Consider the following 25139-nt stretch of genomic DNA (forward strand, 5'->3'; position numbering starts at 1 on the left):
TCACCAAAAATTACATTTTTGTTGCAGGGGATGCCTGAAATCTGACTTGTATCTTAGGGCAAACTTCTGGGAAAATTGTTGAGCCAATCATACAAGCAGGGAATTATGTTTCTGGGGGGGGGGGGGGGGGGGGTTCACTACGCATTCTGTGTACAAAACACCTCCAGGTAGCCATATTGTATTGCATTTTCAGGAAATTTCAGAGCTGCAGATTGAAAAGGAAAGGTAAATTTTAATAACATCCAATTACAATATGATTTGTGTATTGTACATGCTTTATTATTTTTTCTTTATTTACTATTTTTTCCCCCACAAAAGTGGAGTTACCCTTTAAGTTTTGACAAAAACAGAACTGCACCAGATTTTGCACTCTCCAGTTTTAGAAAATCAACCCCTATGTGCCCTTAGCTGTAGACATTTATTGTGCTAGTGTAATGCCCTGTACACACTCAGATTATCTGAAGACTTTTGTCTTCAGATTTACCTTTTCTATGTAGTTCAAGGGCCTGCCGGATTGCATACAAATTGAAAGTGTTTAGGTTTGACCTCATATTATATGGTTTTGGTAAGTCTGCAGACAAAAGTCTTCAGATAATCTGATAGTGTGTACAGGGCATAAGTCTGCTATTGGTTACAGCTCTTTGCACAGTTTATTGAAAAAGCCCCATACTCTATGTACACAAGGGATCTAAATTAAGGCACATTTCATGTACTGCTGGATTTGAAATAAAAGGTACCAATGGGGGCATATAAAACAATACAATACGCTTCCAGTATCAATAAACAATACAAGACAAAAGATACAGAAAAGAAGTGAGATACTTCCAATAGGAAATCACGTCTAAAGGGATGCAGGCCCAGAAGCTTTCCTCAAAACAATAAAAGGTAACTATGCGTGCAGATTTCTGGGGAACGGCATCAGAGTGGTCCCATTTGTCATATATTTTTACCATTACACACCTAAGAATCAGCAAAGTAGACAGCTTGGGGTTTATCTTTAATCAGCCTTTGGTGTTCTTTACATTGTTTGAGGAGAATGACAAGGGCGTATTGAATTGGTTTCCGTTTGCATTGATTGATAATGTTGCACTCACTCCACAACAAGATGAGGTGTTAAGTTGTCACCACGTACCTTGCTGACCAGGACACTGCTGTTGTGGACACTCATCATAGGAGGAGACTTCACTATATTGATAACAACAGGGGTCATTTGTTCCCATTCATGTTCTTTAGGGCCGTGGGTGTGGGACATGAGAGCTAAGTGTATTGACAATAAACAAATAGGGCCAGTATGGTAACAAGGAACACACCTTCTGCATTAGGAGAGCCTCAAGGGCCTAAAACCCACTGATAATAGAATAGTGAAAGCAGAAAAACTAGGCAGAACTTGTTCAACAAATCACACTTCAAAGAGACCGGCTGCAGAGGAACATCCCAAATAGGTTTTCATGACATGAACGTACTTTTGTTATATTTTCTTATCCATTTCAGACTTCAGTGCCACTCGCTGTTGTGATTACAAAACAAAGAGGTGATCAGGGGGTTCATTTTTATTAACTCTACCTGAGCGTTTTTTAGCTCATAAAATGCTCATCTCTGAAGTCTCAAAATGCCTAACAAGCAAAATCCCATTAATTTCTATGGCCCCTGTTCACATATCAGCGTTTTGTCGCCTGAAGCTCAAAAAAGTGCATGAGCTTCTTTTTTGGCAGATTACAAGCGTTTTTATTAGATGTCAATGCCTGCCTCCAAACGCCTGCAAAAAATGCCTGAAAACATGTCTTAAAAACGTCTGGAAAATGCCCAAAAAAACGCCCATAAAAGTCTAAAAAAAAAAGTCTAAAAAACAATACGCTCAGGTGTGAATTGAGCCTAAGAAATCTAGGGATGACCAGTCTATCAAGAAATGGTTGTAACAAATCTTATCAAATTTTTTTTGGACTTCCTGCCTCCTATTAGAGAATCAGTAAAGAAGAACTCTACAGAATGTTTTCATACATCTTTCACTAAGATTCACACAATTTTCTAATTCGAATCAATGGGAAAAATGGGCGAAATCCTTGGTGAATCTTGTGTAAAAATATTTATAAATAGACCCTTTAGATTCAATTTGGTCTATACAAATAAACAAAAAAAAATGAAATTGGCTAAAAGTGCACACTACAGAACTCTAATGCACTGGTCCTTGAGCCTAGGTTCACACTGAGGCCGTTTTAAAATGGTGTGAGTTCAGCTGAACTCGCACGATTTCAAGCCGGCTTTTCAGTCTGACTTCAGGGGCGATTTCACAGACATCTATGTGGGTCCCTGCACAGATGTCTATGGAAATCGTCCCCCGAAGCCGTCAAAAGTAATACAGAAACTACTTTTGGGAATCGGTGCGGCGCCTCAAAGTCGACGTTGCACTGATTTGACATGTCAAACCGCATGCCAAACTGTACCAATGTGAACGTGGGCTTAAAGAAGCAACCACTGGAGGGCCTATATGAGGAATATGTGCAACCCCTTCAATTGCAAATAATATAACAAGTTAAAGAGGTTGTAAACTCAGTTAATTTTTTTTTTTTTTTTTTACAAGCTGAAAGAGAAACACATAATGAGCTAGTATGAATATTCACAAAAAGTGCAGGGCTAAACTTAAAAAATGATCATAGATGCAGTGAAAACATGAATATCACAGTATACACAAAAATTGCATGTAAAAGAATAGAAAGTGTTTATAAGTTCCCAAGAAAAGTCCAAAGTGAAACAAATCCAAAAAATGATGATAACAGTCCTTCCTTTTGTGACACCCAGGGAATGTGTAAGGTGGGGACACCACAGTGCACTAATGAGGGTAGCAGCTTACCAAAAAGCCGTGGCTACTCAACTTAATGAGAAAGCCTCACCATGTAAAACAAATCACAGGAAATCCAAGGAACCATGAGCAGCGCCGTGGAAAATGAATTCCTTAAGGAAGCTCCATAGTGGTCAGATGGATATATGGAAGAAAAGTAATAGAAAAGACCATCGCGTAATCCCATCAAGATATAAAATGATGTTTATTAAAAAACTACTCACATGTATTTAGCACAAACAAGCACATAGGAAACGGTATGCTGGAGATTCGATTGCGGCGTCCCGCAAGTAACTCATCAGCATCGGACAAACAGCCGGCTCAGAGAAGGGGCGTGTGGACGTTGCGTCTGGAGTCGTTTTGATTTGTTTTACCTGGTGAGGCTTTCTCATTAAGTTGAGTAGTCACGGCTTTTTGGTAAGCTGCTACCCTCATTAGTGCACTGTGGTGTCCCCACCTTACACATGGGACAGTAGGCAGGATCCAATAACATCTTAACACTTTACTTAAATAAAATAAAAGGCAGACACCTGTATTATTTGGAAAATATATAGGCCGCGGCCATTTATTATTGGTTAATTTTTTTAAAAACGTTCAATAAATAAATATATAATAAACATTTAAACACACTCAACAGCCTAGCCACCACAGCTCAGGCCGGATAAATAAAATCAAATTTAAAGCATCAACTTCCAAAAGACAGAAGGGGGAAAACTAACCCCTTCTGTCACCAACGACCCCGGACCGCGGCCATTTCAACACAATCCGACAGGTCTGCGTTAAAAACATCCAATCCTATTTCGGAAAGATGCACCCCGTCATCCCTGTACAATCCTTCCGTACCCCCTTCCAATTCCTTATGTCTGAAAGACAAAACACCTATCCTAGGCAAAAGTTTAGCCAATGACCTGTTAATCCGTCTTCTAATCTTTTCAAAACTCTTCAAAGAAGGTGAAAATAACCATCTCAGCCTTTGAACGATTTCAGAAAAGATAATAACAGTATTAGGCGATGACAAAACCCAAAACTAAAAAGATCGTTCCTGATTCTGAAAACGAATTCTAAAGTTTTTTCTTGGCCAATATCGTTTCCTCCCAAATGCACTATAAGTGCGTCCGGGGGAGGAAACAACGATTGTAACCTGTTTAACTCAAATAATAGATCAGCCCAAATCATGCCCCTCCTACCATACCAGTACACTTTGAATTTCTCCGGGTCCAGTCCAAAATTCTCAGAGTAAACCCTCTGTCTCGCCCTCTTGAACGCCCAAAAGACATACGAATGACCGACAATCCAAATAATCTTTTTTCCATCTGAAAATAATCAAATAAAAGTATTAGGTCGGATGTATGTGCCAACCAACTGATGAAAAAAACAGAGAGAAGAATCTTGTGTTCACGGTTTTAGAAGTGAAGTCCCTTCACCACGTGAAAACACAATAACCTTGGGTAAAGATGTACTCATACCACAGAATATGGACCCACAATTATGGAAGGTCAAATGTGCCAGCACGTGCCCCCGAAGAAGTCCTCTTTGTGACTAAACTAGTCGGGCTGAGTGTTCTACATCTATCATCGCGTTACCTGGATGTTCAACTGATTGCTGTTGTTTATGCTGTACATGCTTTTATTTGGCTGGAGTCATGTAAATGCAATATGTTGCAAATAAGCTCCCACTCGTAAGAGGGTTTTACACTATTAGATCCTTTTTATTTATTGGGTTCAATACCATCATTACGGACAACCTGAGGCTAGTTGACTGGAAGTGTCCTCTGGCTGACTGAACACCGATGCTGTTTGTCTCCAATGGTTGACCAGTAATGGAGGATATACCAAAGCACATGTGTCCTTCCATAATAAAGGGTCCATATTCTGTGGTAAGATTACATCTTTACCTAAGGTGATGGTGTTTTAACGTGGTGAAGGGACACCACTTCTAAAACAGTGAACACAATATTCTTCTCTCTGTTTTTTTCATTGATTGATTGTCATATAATTGGACTTCACGTTTTTTGACGTTTCTGTTTATTTGTTCACAATTTTTCTAATGTTTCATTAGTCTCCTGCCTGATGAACACTAGTTCTGGTGGCCCAGGTGAAAATCATGGATTCCCCTTACTTTGGAGGGATTTCCTCTCACTTCCTGTTTTTGCTATGGGACAGAAAGTGAAAAGTGAAGGGAACTTTCTTTAACCACTTCCTTACCGAGTCATGTAAAATGACGTCGGCAAAGTGGTTGTCTAGATCCGGGCCGCCGTCATATGACGTCGGCCCGTTCTAGCTGCTACTGCGCGCCCCCGGCGGCGCGCAGCGGCGCGATCAGGGATGAGGCTCGTCCCTCGGACATAGCCCATCACTGATCAAGGTAAACAGCCAATAGAAATTGGCTGTTTACCACGTGATCGGCTGTGTCAATCACAGCCGATCACATGAGCGGCTCCAGCACGAGCCGCTCGTTCTCTCTGCAATGCGCGCCCCCGGGGGCGCGCAGAGCAGCGATCGGGGACGAGGCTCGTCCCTCGGACAGAGTCGATCCCCGATCTAGGTAAAGAGCCAATGAAATTGGCTCTTTACCACGTGACCGGCTGTGTCCAATCACAGCCGGTCACAAATGTCAACAGAGAACACGGTAACTAGCTGTCACCGTGTTCTCCTCCTCACACACTGATCCTGTGTGAGGAAGAGAGTGTGGTAACAGCTAGTTACCAATTACAGTGCACCCCAAACACACTGATTGCCCCCCCCCCAATAAAGAGCACCTGTCACTAGCCCATCAAAGTACCCGAGTACCTGTCATCAGGTACTCAGATGACAGGTACTCGGGTACTCTGATGGGCTGGTGACAGGTATTCGGGTACTCTGATGACAGGTACTCGGGTACTCTGATGACGGATACTCTGATGACAGGTACTCGGGTACTCTGACGGGTACTCGGGTACTCTGATGACAGGTACTCGGGTACTCTGATGACGGGTACTCGGGTACTCTGATGACAGGTACTCGGGTACTCTGATGACGGGTACTCGGGTACTCTGATGACAGGTACTCAGGTACTCTGATGACAGGTACTCGGGTACTCTGATGACGGGTACTCGGGTACTCTGATGACAGGTACTCGGGTACTCTGATGACAGGTACTCGAGTACTCTGATGACGGGTACTCGGGTACTCTGATGACGGGTACTCGGGTACTCTGACAGGTACTCGGGTACTCTGATGACAGGTACTCGGGTACTCTGATGACGGGTACTCGGGTACTCTGATGACAGGTACTCGGGTACTCTGATGACAGGTACTCGGGTACTTTGAGTACCTGTCAACGGAGTACCCGTCATCAGAGTACCTGAGTACCTGTCACCTACCCATCAGAGTACCCGAGTACCTTCCACCTGCTCATCAGAGTACCTGACGCCTGAAGTACCCAAGTACTTGCCGCCTGCTCATCAGTACCCATCACTACTCATCAGTACTCATCAGTACCTATCACGTATCAGTACTGATCATCAGTACCCATCAGTACCCATCAGTACAGTATCACCTATCACCTATCAGTCAGTGAGTACTACTCATCAGTACCTATCACCTGCCTGTCACCTGCCCATCAGAGTACCCGAGTACCTGTCACCTGCCTATCGGAGTACCCGAGTACCTGCCACCTGCTCATCAGTACCCGAGTACCTGTCACCCTTCATACAGCCACCATGTCCAAGTCCAAAAAGGTTTATATACGTCGTCCGTTTAAACCTAAATACCGGTGTTATGGCAGCAGATAGCTGCCATAACCCTGGTATTTTTTTAAACGGTGGACGGTTGGCTTTCCGATAAGGGTGGTCCCAGCGGCGGATTCGCCGTGGGATCACCCTTCCGGGATGGCGGAAGAGGCGCCCCCCCCCCCCCTCCCGACGCGTTCCGGTCCTTTTCCCCGCTTACCGGACCCGCCGGCAGCGGGGAAAACGATCCGGTCCCGAATCCTCACAGACAGGATGTCGAGTGAGGGCAAGCTTGCCCTCACTTGACTCTATGGTCTTGGAGGACCGGAGCTACGGAAAATGTTGTTGCCTAGCAACCGGTTTAAAGGTCCTTTTTTTTTTTTTTTTTCATTTTATATTATAATTATTTTTTTTTTTTTTCTATCTTTTAGTGTACTTGTGAGATCTGAGGACTTTTTGACCCCAGATCTCACAAAAAAGAGGTCCTGTCGTGCCTATTTCTATTACGAGGAATATTTACATTTCTTTTAATAGAAATAAAAATGATCAATTTTTTTTTTTTTAAACGGTGTAAAAATAAAAAATAATAAATAAAATAAATAGTAAAAAAAAAAAAAAAAAAAAATTAAAGCGCCCTGTCCCCGTTAGCTCGCGCGCAGAAGCGACGCATACGGAAACCCCGCCCACATATGTAAACGGTGTTCAAACCACACATGTGAGGTATCGCCGCGATCGTTAGAGCAAGGGGAATAATTTGAGCCCTAGACCTCCTCTGTAACTCAAAGATGGCAACCTGTAGAAATTTTTAAATTGTCGCCTATGGGGATTTTTAAGTACCAAAGTTTGTCACCATTCCGTGAGCGTGCGCAATTTTGAAACATGACATGTTGGGTATCTATTTACTCGGCGTAACATTATCTTTCACATTATGGAAAAAAATTGGGCTAACTTTACTGGTTTCTTATTTTTTAATTAAAAAAAGTGAATTTTTTCCAAAAAAATTGCGTTTGGAAGACCGCTACGCAAATACGGTGTGATAAAAAATAGTGCAATAATCTCCATTTTATTCTCTAGGGTCTCTGCTAAAAAAAAATATATAATGTTTGGGGGTTCTAAGCAGTTTTCTAGCAAAACAACTGATTTTAGCTTGTAAACACCAAATGTCAAAAATAGGCCTAGGCAAGTGGCTAGGATGCATGATGATGCTCCTTGGATGTTCGGCCCCTCTATATGGCTAGGCTGTGAAAAAGTCTCACACATGTAGTATCGCCATACTCAGGAGGAGTGGCAGAATGTATTTTGGGGTGTCATTTTTGCTGTGTACATGCTATGTGTTAGGAATATCCTATAAATTGACAACTTTGTGTAAAAAAAAAAAGTTTTCATTTTTTTCCCACATTTTCCAAAAACCTGTGGAAAAAAATGATATGTTCAAACGACCCATAATGCCTCATAGAATATACGTTGGAGTGTTTGCTTTCCAAAATGGGGTCATTTTGTGGACTTTTCCATTGTATTGGTGCTCTAGGGCCTTGAAAAGTGTGATAGGTATTAAGAAAGTTTTATGTGTATTTATGCTCCTAGAACGCCTGAATGTGCTTCTTGGACGTGGAGTCTCTTTTTGTGGCCAGGCTGTGTAAAAGTCTCACACATGTGGTATCGCCATACTCGGAAGGAGTAGCAGAATGTATTTTTGGGTGTAATTTTTGCTGTGTACATGCTATGTGTTAGAAATAGCTTATAAATTGACAACTTTGTGGGAAAAAAAAGAAAAAAAAATTTTTTTCTTCATTTTCCCAAGAATTGTGGGAAAAAATTACAACTTCAAAAAACTCACCATGCCTCTTACTAAATACCTTGGACTGTCTACTTTACAAAAAGGGGTCATTTGGTCGGTATTTGTACTGTCCTGACATTTCAGGGCCTCAAGAAAGGAGATAGGCAGTCAGTACATCTGGTGTGATCAATTTTCAGTAATTGGTACCATAGCTTCTAGACTCAATAACTTTCACACAGACTAAATAATATACACTAATTTGGGTTAATTTTACCAGAGACATGTAGCAGTATACATTTTGGCCCAAATGTATGAAGAAAAATTTATTTTTTGCAAAATTTCATAATTGAAACTAAAAAAAAGTGTTTTTTTTTCAAAATTTTTGCTCTTTTTTTGCATATATCACGAAAAAAAAAAACCCCAGTTGTGATCAAATACCACCAAAAGAAAGCTCTATTTGTGTGAAAAAAATGATAAAAATTTTGTTTGGTTATAGTGTAGCATGACTGAACAATTGTCATTCAAAGTGTGAGAGTGCTGAAAGCTGAAAATTGGTCTGGGCAGGAAGGGTGTCTAACTGCTCTGTATGGAAGCGGTTAAATGGGACACAGACGGCAAAAAAAAAAAACCTGACAAGTGTTATAATCCTCCCTCATAATGCATCATAAGTCTATGACAACCTCTAAGACAACCTCTGCATATAACACTGAGCACGTGCACTAAACTTCTTTGGTCGACCATGGCCAGGCCTGTTCTGAGTGGAACCTGTCCTGTTAAATCGCTGTATGGTCTTGGCCACCATGCTGCAGCTCAGTTTCAGGGTCTTGGCAATCTTCTTATAGCCTAGGCCATCTTTATGTAGAACAATGATTCTTTTCCTTTTTCAGATCCTCAGAGAGTTTTTTTTTTCCATGAGGTGCCATGTTGAACTTCCAGTGACCAGTATGAGAGAGTAAGAGTGATAACACCAAATTTAACGCACCTGCTCCCCATTTACACCTGAGACCTTGTAACACTAATGAGTCACATGATACCGGGGAGGGAAAATGGCTATTTGGGCCCAAATTGGATATTTTCACGTAGGGATTAGTGTTGAGCGAACACGGACTGTTATTATTACTTTACTGTATATTCGGGTTTAAAATCCGTGTTCGGTAATTTTATTTCCTGTTTTGTATGTAATGGCGCGCTTTTAATGGCGCGGTTTCAACAGCCAATCAACAAGCGTTTAACTGGTGTGCCATAGAAGCCATCACAGCAATGCCTACTAATGGCATGGCTGTGATTGGCCAGCTGAAGCATGTGACCCAGGTCTTTATAAGCTCGAGACACAGCGCGGTGTGCGTCAGTCTGTTCTAGTGTAGGGAGAGAGCACACACAACGGTGCTGGCTGCTGCTGATTAGGGACAGAGACAGGAAAAATAAACATTGTGGCTGAAAAGAATGTAGGGACAGGTCGGAGTGTAGGCAGGGAAAGATAGAAAAGCATTTTAGGGACAGGCTGGAGAGAGTAGGCAGGGAGAGATTAGGAGACACAGGACAGAACAATCGTCCGTTAGCGATCTACATCGATTTTGCTGTGTGGGGGGTGGTGCAGTGAACAATCTTTTTGCCCTCACTTGAGCCCACTGAGGAGGAGGGAGAAAAAAAAATATTTTTATCAGTCTGTTGTGTGCAGCGTTCAGCTATATTTTACTACACAGTGCTGTTCTAATCTGCTATTTAAAAATTACTAATTTAAAGGGGAATTTTTTTTTTTTCCCTTCATAGCCTGCTGCTGACCATGACATAAAACATAAGACACTGCTGTGTTCACATCTGCTATTGAAAAATCACCAATTAAAGTGAAAAATAATTATTCATGTTTTCATTCATACGTTACTGTGACATACAGCCTTTACACACAGTGCTGTTCTAATCTGCTATTTAAAAATTACAAATTTAAAGGGGAGTCTGTGTTTGTACGTGTGAGATACACCGTTTTATATACTTTTTTCTATTCCGCTATTCAATATACAACCTTTTGAGGTGAAAAAAATTTAATTGCGGCATAGTCTGTATCGGTACGTGTGAGATACACCTTTTAAATTTGTTTGGCGCATCTCCTTCCACTGCCGAGGATTGCAGGGCGCTTTAGTTTGCCTCCTGTTCCGAACTCCTCCTACTCCTCTTCCTCATCCTCCCTTTAGGGTACAAAAAATTGTAATCGGGTCCTAGTCTGTGTTTGTACGTGTGAGATACACCGTTTTACATACTTTTTTCTATTCCGCTATTCAATATACACCCTTTTGGGGTGAAAAAAATTAAATTGCGGCATAGTCTGTATCGGTACGTGTGAGATACACCTTTTATATACTTTTTTCTATTCCGCTATTCAATATACACCCTTTTGGGGTGAACATCTTCTACCGCCTCCTCATCCGGTCAGCGTAACACCTTCCCCACCAACTTCAGCACAGCCAGGGGTAAACGACAGCAGGCAGTTTTAAAACTTGCCTGTTTGGGGGAAAAAGCACACACCGCGCAGGAGTTGTGGAGGAGCATGAAACAGCAGACCGATGATTGGTTGCTGCCAGCGAGCCTCAAGCCCTGCATGGTGTTGTGCGATAACGGGCGAAATCTCATAGCAGCTCTGGGCCTAGCCGGTTTGACGCACATCCCCTGCCTGGCGCATGTGCTGAATTTGGTGGTGCAGAGGTTCCTTAAAAATTCCCCCGATATGTCAGAGCTGCTGCAGAAAGTGCGGGCCGTCTGTGCGCACTTTCTGCGTTCTCACCCTGCTGCTGCTCGCCTGTCAGCGCTGCAGCGTAACTTCGGCCTTCCCGCTCACCGCCTCATATGTGACGTGCCCACAAGGTGGAACTCCACCTTGCACATGCTGGAAAGACTATGCGAGCAGCAGCAGGCCATAGTGGAGTTTCAGCTGCAGCACGTGTGAGTCGCTCTGCAGAACAGCACCACTTCACCACCAATAACTGGGCCTCCATGGGAGACCTGTGTGCCTTGTTGCGCTGTTTTGAGTACTCCACCAACATGGCCAGTGCCGATGACGCCGTTGTCAGCTTAACTATCCCACTTCTCTGCCTCCTTAAAAAAACGATTCGGGCGATGATGGAAGAGGATGTGGCACAGGAGGAGGAGGAAGAGGGATCATTTCCAAGGCTTTCAGGGCAGTCATTCACAAGTGGCTGCGAGGGTGGGTTCCTGCACCCACAAACGCCAGGTACACAATTGTCCAGCAGGGGCACAGTTCTGGAGGATGAGGAGGATGAGGAGGAGGAGATGGAGGAGGAGATGGAACCATGTTCACAGCAGGGTGGCACCCAGGCCAGCTCATGGCCATCACTGGTGCGTGGCTGGGGGGATACAGAGGACACAGACGATACACCTCCCACAGAGGAAAGCCTTTCGTTGCCTCTGGGCAGCCTGGCACACATGAGCGATTACATGCTGCAGTGTCTCCACAACGACCGCCGAGTTGCCCACATTCTAACTTGTGCTTATTACTGGGTGGCCACGCTGCTGGATCCCCGTTACAAGGACAACGTACCGTCCTTAATTCACTCACTGGAGCGTGATCGCAAGATGCGCGAGTACAAGCGCACGCTGGTAGACGCGATGCTGTTGGCATTCCTACCTGACAGTGGGGCCACAGTGGAAGCACAAGGCCAAGGCAGAGGAGGAGGAGGAGGAAGAGAACGCAACCAGGGCACCGCCAGCACCTCAGAAGGCAGGGTTAGCATGGCCGAAATGTGGAAAAGCTTTGTCAGCACGCCACAACAAACAGCAGCACCAGCAGCTCATATGGAACATCTTAGCAGGAGGCAGCATTTCACCAACATGGTGGAGCAGTATGTGTGCACACGCCTACATGTAGTGAATGAGGGGTCTGCCCCCTTCAACTTCTGGGTCTCCAAATTGGGCACATGGCCTGGGCTTGCCCTTTATGCCTTGGAGGTGCTGGCGTGCCCTGCAGCCAGTGTATTATCTGAATGTGTATTTAGCACGGCTGGGGGCGTTATCACAGACAAGCGCAACCGCCTGTCCAGAGACAATGTGGACAAGCTCACATTCATTAAAATGAACCAGGCATGGATCCCACAGGACTTTTCCGTACCTTGTGCAGAATAGAGATGGATACCGGCCTTACCCAGCCATTGTTATATTTTTGATCTTTCTCATTCTTTTGGGGTGTACCCTAATTTAAAATGACTAAAAAAAAGCAGTGTTGGCTACCTCGTCCCCCTCCACCGCCGCTTCCACCTACACCGCCACATCAACCTCCCTCCTACTCCATATGGGCCTTGTCCTTCACAGATGAAGAAAATTGTTTTATTTTTCTGTTTTTTTTTTGTTGTTTTAAGTTATTTGCCTATCCACATTTGTTTGCAGAGCACTTGCCATGCTCTTAACTACATTTTGCTGCCATTTGCAGCACTCTAGCCCTTTCCATTGTTTTTTTAGAGCCATTTTAGTGCCTGAAAGTTCGGGTCTCCATTGACTTCAATGGGGTTCGGTGTCCGGGTCAAGTTCGGAAAAAGTCCGGGTCACGGACCCGGACTTTTTTTTCAAGTTCGGCCGGACCGACCGAACACGGACATCCAGGTGTCAGCTCAACTCTATTGATAAGTATTGATAATTATCATTGTAAAAAAAAAAAAAAAAAGATGTGCAGGAAAAAGTGCAAAAAACTATGAAAAAATAACAACTCCTTTCCATTGTCCTACAACCCTTAATACCTGTATTTCTCATACTCCTCATAGTATTCATATTCATTATAGTGTAAAATAAAAAAATAAATAAATAAAAATAAAACTGTGCTTCCATTCCTTTCAGCTATGTTACAACCCTTGGTGTCTGTGTTTCTCATATTGCAAACGCACTTAAACTTTAATGGCATCCCAGTCTTTAATTTTTAGGGTTCAATATTCAATTTAGGGTTCAGCTCCGGTTCACATTAGTGCGATCACGGAGATCGCATGTAATTTGGAGCGCACTGCTCCTAAATTACATGTGATCTCATGTGCGGTGCAAATTTCAGCCATACACTTTGTACGGCTGAATTCGCACCGCATCCGCACTAAACACGCACCTGACCCTTTTTTTTATTTGCAGCAGCATCGGATCCCATAGTGGTTCACACTAGTGCGATCCGATTCTGTGCGAACTTGCAGATCGCATTGCGATATGCGATCGCAACTGGGGGTGTCGTTAACTTTTAATTGACACTCCCTGCGTATTGCATATGGCAGTGTGAGCTGCCAGGGGTGCGGATGCAATGTGGGATCACTCTGCATATTCGCAGCGTTCCCGCATCGCACAAATGTGAATCGGGACTTAATAGGAATATCCGATTGCCTCTCGGGGGATCAGGAAGGAATTTTTTTCCCCTGCTGTAGCAAATTGGATCATGCTTTGCTGGGATTTTTTCGCCTTCCTCTGGATCAACGGTATAGGATTGTGTATATAGGATTGTATGGTTGGGCTTTCATTACTGCATTTTTTTCTTTTAATTGGTTGAGCCAGATGGACTTGTGTCTTTTTTCAACCTTACTAACAATGTTACTTTGTAGGTTTGCCCACTCTTTGCAGCTATACCAGCTTTAACTCTTCTGGGAAGGCTGTCCACAAGGTTTAGGAGTGTGTCTATGAGAATGTTGACCAGTCTTTCAGAAGTGCATTTGTAAGGTCAGGCACTGATGTGGACAAGAAGGCCTGGCTCACAGTCTCTGCTCGAATTCATCCCAAAGGTGTTTTGTCAGGACTCTGTGCAGGCCATTCAAGTAACTCAACTCCATACTCCCTCATCCATGTTTTTATGGACTAAATCTGCCAACACCTTGGTTCTACAAAGTTTGAAAAAGTTGGTTTTCAGAAAAAATCTGATCTTTTAGACATTTAGGACTACTGCTTGGACCCCTATATCTGCAAACTTGTCTGCTTCAGACAGCCTTCCTTCCACCAGAGCAGTTTTTCCTCTGGTCTACAACTTGGGCACCCTTAGACTCAGCTGAAACTATTCTGATGTGCTATTTAAGAAGATCTGTAATATTTCCAACCTGGACAAAAACGTTTCTCTTCTTGATATTGGTCTCTTGTTCCCCTAACTGATACTGACACACTCTCTCTTGAGATTTGAGGTCCTGTTTGACCCCTTAAAGTGAATGAAAAGCATCATGCAGTGGCTTGCCAAATAACATTTATCCTGAGTAGTGAATCAAGACTAGAGTCTTCATCTGCCAGCCTTTGCTTTTAGCAATGGTGGAACACAGGCAGCGTGGCCCTAAACAAATCTGCCTAAAGTCCAGAATAAGCATATCTCCTTGTGGGATTGAAGAAAACCCACTCCTTACTGCCACACAGCTAGAGTACAGCCAATGGACCCTTGAAAAAGATAGGAGAAATGTTATAGGCAACAGGTCAAGATCCATACAGATACAGAAATGTATGAGTCAAACCAAAAATGCCAGCGTTTTATGCCAGGTTTAAAAACTGCCCTGCACCAGGGGCATCAACCTTCTACTGGGTTTACTGACAACACAGGACCTTCTGGTCAGAAGAGACCAAATCTGGGAGGGTTGGATAAGCATACAGTTAAAAAGGACTGTCTAGAGTGAGGATGAAGAAAAGAAAGTTAGGGTGAAGGACAGACCATCCTTCATGGGCTACTTAGGAGTTGTCCTCTGAGGTCAGGGGGAAAAGTTTACGTAAACACAAATACTGTTTTCCATCCTTTGTTGCATTTCAGTGCTGCTAATCTTTTCCAGCCTTTTTTTCAGATACCCCTGTCTATATGCGTGTGCTCAATTGGAAGCTCCACTTTATTTTTCTGTACTGGTGTAGGTGGGGCCGCAATCATGGTACCCACTTGAAAGGGATTATACATACACAAGGGCATCAACCAAGTGTAAACTTTATAGATGTTGTTCAGAGAGGGAACAGTTGAAATGTTTGACACACTGTAGAACAGTACAGTCTGGCACAGCTCTCAATATGGTATTACACTGTAAGGTTACCAGAGGACAGCTTCTACTGGAAGGGTGGCAGTACAGTAAACCCCCCTCCATTGCGGGGGTTACGTTCCGGACCCAGCCGCGAAAAGTGAAATTCCGCGAAATAGAAAAACCCTATTAAAATGCATTGTAGGCATGATTTTTTTACTGTCACTGTACGTGTAGAAGCATTTTAAGGTCTTTAAACACACTTTTAAAACAATAGAAACTCATTTAAACACATAAAAGATACTTAGAGACAGAGCAAGAGCTATGAAAAAAACAAAAATCTTTCATTTTTAATGATTTATATAGTAAAATAACATTACAAAAAAAAACGCGAATTACCGGGACCGCAAAAACTGAACCGCGATGTAGCGGGGGATTACTGTATGTGGTGTAACCAGACAATACTAGCCCACTAAAAAGGGATCCACTGGGTTTTTTTTTGGCTCCAGACAGTGTCCCTTTAGTTGTCCCTACTCACCAGAAATCTGACCCTGCACTAAGTACTGTCCATAACCAGCGGGTTCCCCTCACCAATCTGCCTCTCAAAGCATGCCCAAATGACATTGGCTTTCTTATTTAAAGGCTCCTCCTTTAACCACTTTACGTCTGCCTGCAGTAATATTACTGCGGCAGAGTGGCTCGTTATCGTCTGACGACGTAGTACCACGTCGTCAGACACTCCCCCTTGTCGGCGGCTCGCTCCCGCTGTTTTCAGTCACAGCGGGAGTCGGGCCAGGGGAGGAGCAGCGGCGATCGCCGCCGCTCTTCCCCGATCGTCTGGGATCTAGTGTGGAGATCCGCCTGCTTGTGTAAACACAAGCGGGCGGATCTCCTAAGTGACAGGCAGGGTCAGATTGCAGGGTTCAGCATAGCTTAACCCTGGATCTGTCCTTGTGTCACTCAGTCACCTCCCCCCACACACGTCAGTAAGCACCAGGCATACATTAACCCCTCCCTCTCCAATAAAATTAACCCCTTCCCTGCCAGTGTCATTTTTACAGTAACAGTGCATATATATAGCACCGATTACTGCAGTAATGTCACTGGTACCCCCAAAAGTGTCAAAAATGTCAGTCAAGGGTCTGATCTGTCCGCCGCAATGTCGCAGTCCCGCAAAAAAAATCGCAGATCGCCGCCATTACGCGTTAAAAAAAAAACACCAAAAATGACATAAATCTTTCCCTTAGTTAGTAAACGCAATAACTTTTGCGGAAACCAATCAAAATACGCTTATTGTGATTTTTTTTACCAAACATAGGTAGCAGAAAACAAATTGGCCAAAAATTTAAAAAAAAATTGGTTTTTACATCTTTTTTGGGGGGAATTTCATATAAAAAAATGTTAAAAATATTGTTATTTTTTAAAAATAAACGCTCTTTTTTTGTTTATAGCGCAAAAAGTAAAAATCGCACAGGTGATCAAATACCACCAAAAGAAAGCTCTGTTTGTGGGAAAAAAAGGACGTAAATTTCGTTTGGGTACGGCGTCGTACGACCGCGCAATTGTCAGTTAAATTCGCACAGCGCCGAATCGCAAAAAGTGGCCTGGACGTAAGACAGCAAAATGCTCCGGTGGTAAAGTGGTTAAGATGGCTGCCTGATCTCTTGCACAGACACAATTTACAATGCTTTTGTGATAAATTAACACATGAGCAATTAGTACCAATCACTCACTGTGTTCATTCAGAAAGGGAGTGGTAAACATGGCATGTTTACCAGCTTCCACTTCTCCATCTTGCAAATGGTTACATTTAACTTTATACTAGCCTCTTATAACCCTCTGTTTAATAGAGACTTATAGATGGAGGGTCAGTACTCTCAACCAATTTGGTATGTTGCATGTGTTGACAAGGAACATTCTATCACAAGCAGAGAGCAGAGGTAGAAACTTGCTAGTCTGGCGATGCTGTTTCTCTGGCAAACACTGGCTGGAGGCAGTGCTTTATTACTTAACTGCAATAGAGGAAAGTGAGGTCACCAACCTGGCTGTGCTGTCTGGCAGGGCTTTTTTTAAATCTCAGGACTGAATGGAAAGAGATCCAAAGCTTTTGGGAGGTAAAACAGCCCCCATATATGTACTATATTTATCTGTATATTTAGGTGATGCTAAAGCTTGCAGTTTAAATATCAACATACGTTAACTGCACTATAGGCTGTATAAAAGGAAAAATAAATACTTTTAATATTGTTGATTGTGTGGATCAGTGCAATCAACATATGTTGTGCTAGGGGTGCCATAATCAACGTACCTAATATGTATGTTTGGACCCCTTGTGGTGGAATTTTTGGAGGCAGCCATACAACTTTATATTTTGTTTCTTTATGTAAAAAAAGTACCATTGATAAAAAAAAACTGCAACATACATATAGCATAAAATATTTTTCAAGCAAGAGTTTCCATCTTATTTTGATCATATTCATAGTGGTTTTCCCTCAATTGCATTGTATGTAAGTGTATTTATTCATTGGTTATGGGTTCTTCTTTTTTCTCTTGCTGTATACTAAGTTGTGTGATAAATTTGATTTTAAATCAATGTCTGGATTTCACAGAGGGGTTATAAATCCCTGAAGAAGTGTTTGCCTGTAAAAAGCTTGAAACGCAATGGATACCCACTAGTTCACATGTATCAAACACAAGGCCCGCGGGCCAATTCCGGCCCTCCAGGCCATTTCATGTGGCCCTCACAGGTGCAGGAGAGTTCCAGCCCTCCTTTGGTCTTCCTCTAGCATTTTCTGCATCCCAGCAACGACCCAGCTTCCCCCCAGCAGCAGCGCAAGGTAAGGGGAGTGTACTGTGATGTAGGGGAGGGTGGGGAACTCTTGACTTTTGATGGTGGGGGGTCTCTTGACATCTGATGTAAGAGGGGGTAGGATGCTCTGAACATTTAGTCTTACAGATTCAACCAGCCCTTTGAGGCCAATCATAATGATGATGCGGCCCGCAAAGAAATTGAGTTTGACACCCCTTGACTAGCTGAATGGACCATCAGTCAAAGTTCCCTGATCATGAGGGCCTCAAAAATCATCATTTGGGAAAACCACTATTAATTAATGAGTATCAAATTAAGATGGAAACTCTTGTTTGAAAAATGTTTTTAAGCTTTATGTATGTTGCAAATTTAATATCAATGTTACTTTTTTAACATGAAGAAATAAAAATATAAAGAATTTTAAACATGTCCTTTGTACAATTAAGGGATGATGGTAACTACACCCTTAATTGCAAAGGCCGACTTGCTTTAATAATCAATGTGCCTTGATGGGAAAATATCTGAAATCCAACCCTGATTGTAAATCCAGTTGCTAAGCTTCGTATAGTATCATCATACTGAAAATAAGGTCTTCTATTCACCCGGTTGCCATAAAATAATGGATCTTTTCTTCTGATTTAAGCAGACCAATATAATCCTTTTTTTATTTCCCTTTTTTTCTTCAGAAAGCATACTGTATACTGTTCAGCAGGGCCGGTGCTAGACTATTTTACGCCCTAGGCTAGACCAGCTACTTGCGCCCCCCCCAAAAAAAGGGAAGGGGTTAAAAACTCCTCTATGTCATACCCAGTGACCCTGATCCGATGGTTCCTCCATGTTATGCTTTCATACCCAGTGACCCCCCATATTCCTCCATGCCACACTCAGGGACCCTAATGTCCCTCCATGTCACACCCAGGGACTTTGATGTTTTTCCATGTAACACCCTTGGACCCCAATATTCCTCCATTTCATGCTGTCATACCCACTGACCCTGATGTTCCTCCATGTCACACTCAGGGACCCCCATTTTCCTCCATGTCATGCTGTCATTCTCAGTGACCCCAATGTTCCTCTATGTCAGACCCTGATGTTTTTCCATGTCACAGTTGGGGACCCTGATGTTCCTCCATGTCACACCTGGGGACCCTGATGTTCCTCTGTGTCACACTTGGGGACCCGAATCCCCCATGGCACACCCAGAGACCCCAATTCCTCATGGCACACCTGGTGACCCGAACTCCTGTTACACCCGGTGACCCCTATCCTCCTTGTCACACCTGGTGACTCTGATTCTCCATGGCACACCTGGTGACCCCGATTCCCTTTCATACCAGTGATGCTCCATGTAACACCCAGGGACCCCGATCCCCTGTTCTGGGGACACTAACTGGGCGGTATGAAGAGAGTGGCCCCCACTGTGCTCTCCTTCACAGTGATCCTGCTGATTCGTTCTCCCAGGACGCTCCTCTCCTGGACCACAGTGTTCACCACAGCTCCAACCGGCTCCTGGTGGAGGGAAAAGCAGCAGTCAGAGAGCTCCGCATGTCCTTCATCACCAACCTCCTCAGACCATTCTGGTGCCTCGTCGCTTCTGCCCCAGTAAAGGTTCCGCCCTCCAGTGCCGAGCTCCGGCTCAGGTTCAGCTCTCCTCCGCTCCCTGCTTAATACCAACCCAGGAAAATGAACGGCTGCCTACCAGCTCAGTGCAGAGAGTCACTTCCTGCCTGGGGTTAAGGCCGTTCAGCTCCAGCTAAAGAGGATCATCATGCAGGCAGCACTATGGTGGGCTCCATTCCTGCCTTTTGGGGGCCCTCCAACAGTGGTGGAAAGCCAGGGCCTGATAGTTCCACCACTGCCCAAGACACCTGGCATCTTTCTCTGTCCCTTCTTCCTCCCCTACCGCCACCTTTCCCCTCAGCTCACAATAATCATTCATGATGGAGAGAGAGTGCCGACTCCTGGCTGCGCCACTAGGTGGCAATGCGCCCTAGGCGGCTGCCTAGTTTGCCTAGTGGAAGCACCGGCCCTGCTGTTCAGTTAAACAATGAAACACAAAATGACTTCATCAATATCCTTTAGTTTTCATTCTGCCTCTGATGATGACTGTATGCCAAGACATATGCATGAGACGGGGCTTCCTGGAGAGACGTCATCCCACACTGTGCTTGCTCACGGTCTGGTCTGACAGCCAGAGCTGACAGTGCTATATTACAGTGTGCTTTTCCTTAGAATCAGGCTGACACTCTGCAAGTGTAGGTATGACGTACTTTTAATCAGGAAATAAATTGTGACGGTTTTACACTATTAGCACTTCTTTTTGTTTTTACATATAAGTGGTGAGAACATGGTGGATTGACTAAGGAGATGCTGGAGGAAATGTAGCCTTTGGTGTGCTGGAAAGTGTATTAAGATTCATTTACAGTAAGAAGATTTGATGAGTGATTGGAGACTAAGATGACTTGTAGAGCTGCATGTGATGCAAACTATTTTCGTCCGGATATTTAACAAATAAGTCTTTTTTTTTTTGGGTGAGTACCTGGAGTGTTAAAAGCATTTCCCTAAAGCATGTTATACAGCGCAGTACTTGTGCTGTATAATTTGGCCCCTTCTATCACCTAAAAAACCTGGCTGATCCCGCCTGGCTATACCCTCCCCTCTTTAAACTGACCACAGTATACCATGTCTGCTGTGCCCTGAGACCATGGTCAGTCTTCATGCCTTCATCATCTGCAGCTCTTCTGTCCTCTCTCCCCCCTCCCTCCCTGTCTGTCTGCTCCTGTGTCAGTGCCCCCCCCCCTCCCCTCCTGCTGCTGTAGTTTAATTTAATGTTTTATACCATCCTGTCTGTTTATTAATCCTGTGTGCCCCTGTGTCTGTGTTTTAAAAAAAATAAGCCATTCTTTACCAGTTTTCAGAGCGCCAATCGCCACTCATGTGACCCACCAGCTCTCTCCTCATCTCCTCCTCCTCCCCTCCCGACTGATGTCAGCAGGGAATCCTTAGCTCCTCCTGCTGCAGCTGTCAGATGGGGAGAGGAGAGAGCCAGCGGGTCATGCGATCAGCGCTCTGAAAAATGGTAAAGAATGGGTTATTTTTATGAAACACAGACACAGGGGCACACAGGATTATTAAACAGACAGGATGGGATAAAGTGGCTAAACAACCACTTTAAGGTGTCGGACATGTGGTGTGGAGAAATCACTAAGAACCTAATTGTTCTCTTCCTTCCTCCCAAGATCTCCTGCTCTCTAGTTCCCTTGTCACCTCCTGCCATGCTTGCCTCCAGGACTTTACCCAAGCTTCTCCTATCCTATGGAGCTCCCTACCCCAATCTTTCAGACTCCTACTCTTTTGCTTTTAGATGATCCCTGAAAACCCTTCTCTTCAGATAAGCCTTTTCTGCCCCCACCTAATGACTGTATATTTATTTTCTCCATCAGCTCATCCCCCACAGCTATTACCTTTTGTATCACTTGGCCATCCCTCCTAGATTGTAAGCTATAACGAGCAGGACCCTCTGATTCCTACAGTACTGTATTGAATTGTATTGTAGCTGTACTGTCTGCCCTCATGTTATAAAGCGCTGTGCAAACTGTTGGCACTAAATACAAAGTAAATCCTGTATAATATTATTAATATCACTATATTTATTGCATGGAGGCACATTACAACTTTGAGTTGGGACTTTTACATGGAAATATTTGATGGATTTTTAATGTACTTTGAACATAAAAGTCACTATTTTTGATAAACTTAGACACAGAATTTAGTTTTGTACTTATTTATTTTCATATTTATTTTCACATGATTTTTAATGTATTTTAAGCACATGAATTTCAGATATTAATACATTTATTGACTGTTCTCACTTGGTAACTGATCTTCAATTTTTGGGAATGTATTTATTTGCTCATATTGATGTATAATATGATACAAGATTGAGTTATTATAGCACAGTCACATTTTTTTATGATATTCTCTGGTTACCTTTGATAAATATGCATTCTGCGGTTACAGCTGTGGTTAAAAACCCAGTGGGAAAAAGTTACATTGTTTCCTGTGCAATTACTACAGGTCTGTGTCATCTCAGCATCCATTACTCCCTTGGGCACTGGGCCACTTAAAAAGAGCTGACAGCTAATAAGATTAGAATCATGTTAGTTGTCCTAACTCTGCTGGAAAGATGTTTGACAGGTGTGCACGGGTGGGAAAGCTGAGGGATAGCACTACTCAACACTTGTCATTCGGAGGGCCCCTTTAGCAGAGAGTCTCAGTGTACCTGTCAATAACTATGGCAAAAAAAGTTTAACACGTATTCTAGTAAAAATCATTCTAATTTACTTGAACCCCTAAGGTGAAATGCATAGACAGCACATCATCCACACTTTCTATACATTGTTTATGCCCACCCCAAGTAAAGACATTAAAATTGAATTCCAGGCTATTCCTAACTAAGCTTAAAAATGCTCCCAACCCCTTCTAAATCCTATTCTAACTACCCCGTGAAATTAAGGTGCCTATTCTGAAGGTGCTCTTGTCCGGTCACATAATCAGCTCCCAGTGGCGGCTTCAGGGGAGAGGAGGGAAAGCCAGCAATGGATGCCTAATAGCAAGAATATGGAAGACGTGACCGCACAGACATTGCCACTCTCTCCTCTCCCCTGAAGTCGACTCTTGGGAACATCATGTGACCGAAACAGAGTGCCCTGAGAATAGGAAAGTATAAGCATCTTCCTTTCACAGGGTAGTAAGAATGGGATTTAGAAGGGGGATGGTAGCAAGTGTAGCATAGTTCGTAATAGCCTGGAATTCCACTTTCAACATTTTTTTAAGTTAAAAATTTTGTCACACAGAAAATATAAACACTTTTTTATTGTTTTATGCTACAAATAAATAAAATGTGTTAATTTGTTGCTTGACAGTGTGCTTTCTGTCCATTCACATCCACCTCTCCCCTTCCTCCTGCAGTGCTGATAATCACTGCCCCCCCTCCTCGCTACAGCGTTTACTGCACTGTGGAAATGGTATACATGGTATACAATGATAGAACATTGTTTTAAAAAATTATTTAATTAGAGAAAAGAGCAATTCCAAGAGTACATGACATCAAGGTTATAGAACAGTAGTTAGTACAAAGCCTCCATATTATTCATATAACTATTTGGTAATGATAGTATGAATGGCTGTAAATAACAAAGATCTGGGTAAACAAAACATCAATAAAGTCCTGATGAAATGAGTCTAACTTTCTGAACAAATTTAATGTCTCTAAGTTTTGCTAAATTTTTTTAACATTTATGGAAAACTGCAGGAATTGGGAACTAGTTCCATGTAACATGGAGGGAGAAAGAAAAAGGCATAAATGACTGTAGTGGGGATACATAGGGTAAGTGGGGAGGGCAAAGTGGGCATCAGGGAAGGTGTGGGTCTGACCCTACCAAACCAGGGATGAATCAAATCAGAGCTTATGGGTTGTCTCCCAGATAAGTGTTTATGGCTTTTTCTTTTTTCTGTTGGTGAATGTAAGGTCCTCCATATGTTTGATGCCTGTATTTTTGAGAAACCATAGTGCCAATGTTGACACCAGAGAAGTAACATTATTGGTCTATAATATTTGAGTAAATACAAAAATTTAAAGGGTAATGGTAGGAGGCAGATAGGCAATCTATTGTCAAAATATACAAATGACCAGGAGTAGCCTTTTGCTCAGGCACTGCACCAGTGCTTCTAACAGAATTGACATCAGAAAAATGCAGAAATTTACGACCTCAACCTACATGTCTCCACCAAACCTTGATGCATTTCGCCCCTCCTACCTGGGCTTAGTCATAGGGTCACAGTGTGGATGAAATGCATCAGTGTGTATGGTTTGCTGGAGACGTGTAGACTGAGGCCGCTCTTTATCATTTATTCACCTTGGCAGGTTGGAGGTAGCAGCAAATCTTTTCGCTTTTCAAATGCAGAAATTTGTTGACATCGGAGGAGCCCATGAATAAGAGCAACTAGATGTGACAAGTGTGTTCCTAGGTGGTTTAAGCTACTTCTAGTGGATTAAGCTACTTCTAGTGGAGAAGGCAGCCACCATCAGAGCCATCCCCCATTTTAAAGGGCTGCTGGCCTGTATGTGATAAGTAGGAGCCAGGTGTTCTTTACGTAAGCAATAGCAAATGGAGAGAATGTCAATATTGTATATTGGTGGTGTATGATGCCGGGAGGCTACAATCTTTCAATTCAGTGCACAAAAATGTCCTAGATATCATATGCCTCTGCAAACAGCAAAATACAAATGGCAATTTCTAATATAACAATGTTCACAACATTAAAAAGACCCTGTTGTCAGCATTTGCCTGTAGCTTAATTATTAATGCTTGCTATTTGATCTTTGGCTTTGAAGGAAAATGTATTCCAGTATCCAGGCTATAATGGACACATGCCTGTGTCAAAGCTAAAACATTCCTTTTTAGTGTTGATGGAAGTTTGCTGTCTTCAAAGGTCAGAGTACCTGAAAACCTGAACATCTGAAGAACTACAATAAAGACTAGATGAAGGCATTTGAAATGTTCTTACAATTGCTACCTGACTGTTTAGTTGCACAGACCACAACATTCTCCTGCATGTAGTATCTGTTGCATTTGCAGTAACTCAAATTATTTATTTCATGAATACAGAAGAGTGCCCTTTTGTTAAGAGACCCTGTCACTGGACTATTTATTTTAACAAAAATGTTTTCAAAAGATTATATGAGTATTTATAATATTTTTTGATTGTTCTTTACCTGTAAAAGTATCCCTTGTGTAGACTTTCAAAAGTGCAGAGATAGCTGCTGGGCACCGTCATCTTGAATGTGCTGACAGCAGCCCCAGAAACCCAGGGCTTTAACTCAAATGGCCTTCTATAGTATTCCTCTTCACTCCTCCCTGGCAGCTACATGCTCATTTATGGAAAAGAAAAACAATGCAAGTAAGCATTTAAAAATGGACTGTTCCTTATTATTAAACCTAAAAATAGTCTTAAAGTTTAGATCAAACTCCCTTCAACCTTGTTGGGTAGGATAAGTATTTTTA

The sequence above is a fragment of the Pelophylax lessonae genome (assembly GCF_965119305.1).
Source record: "Pelophylax lessonae genome assembly, chromosome: 1".
Lineage (NCBI taxonomy): Eukaryota > Metazoa > Chordata > Amphibia > Anura > Ranidae > Pelophylax > Pelophylax lessonae.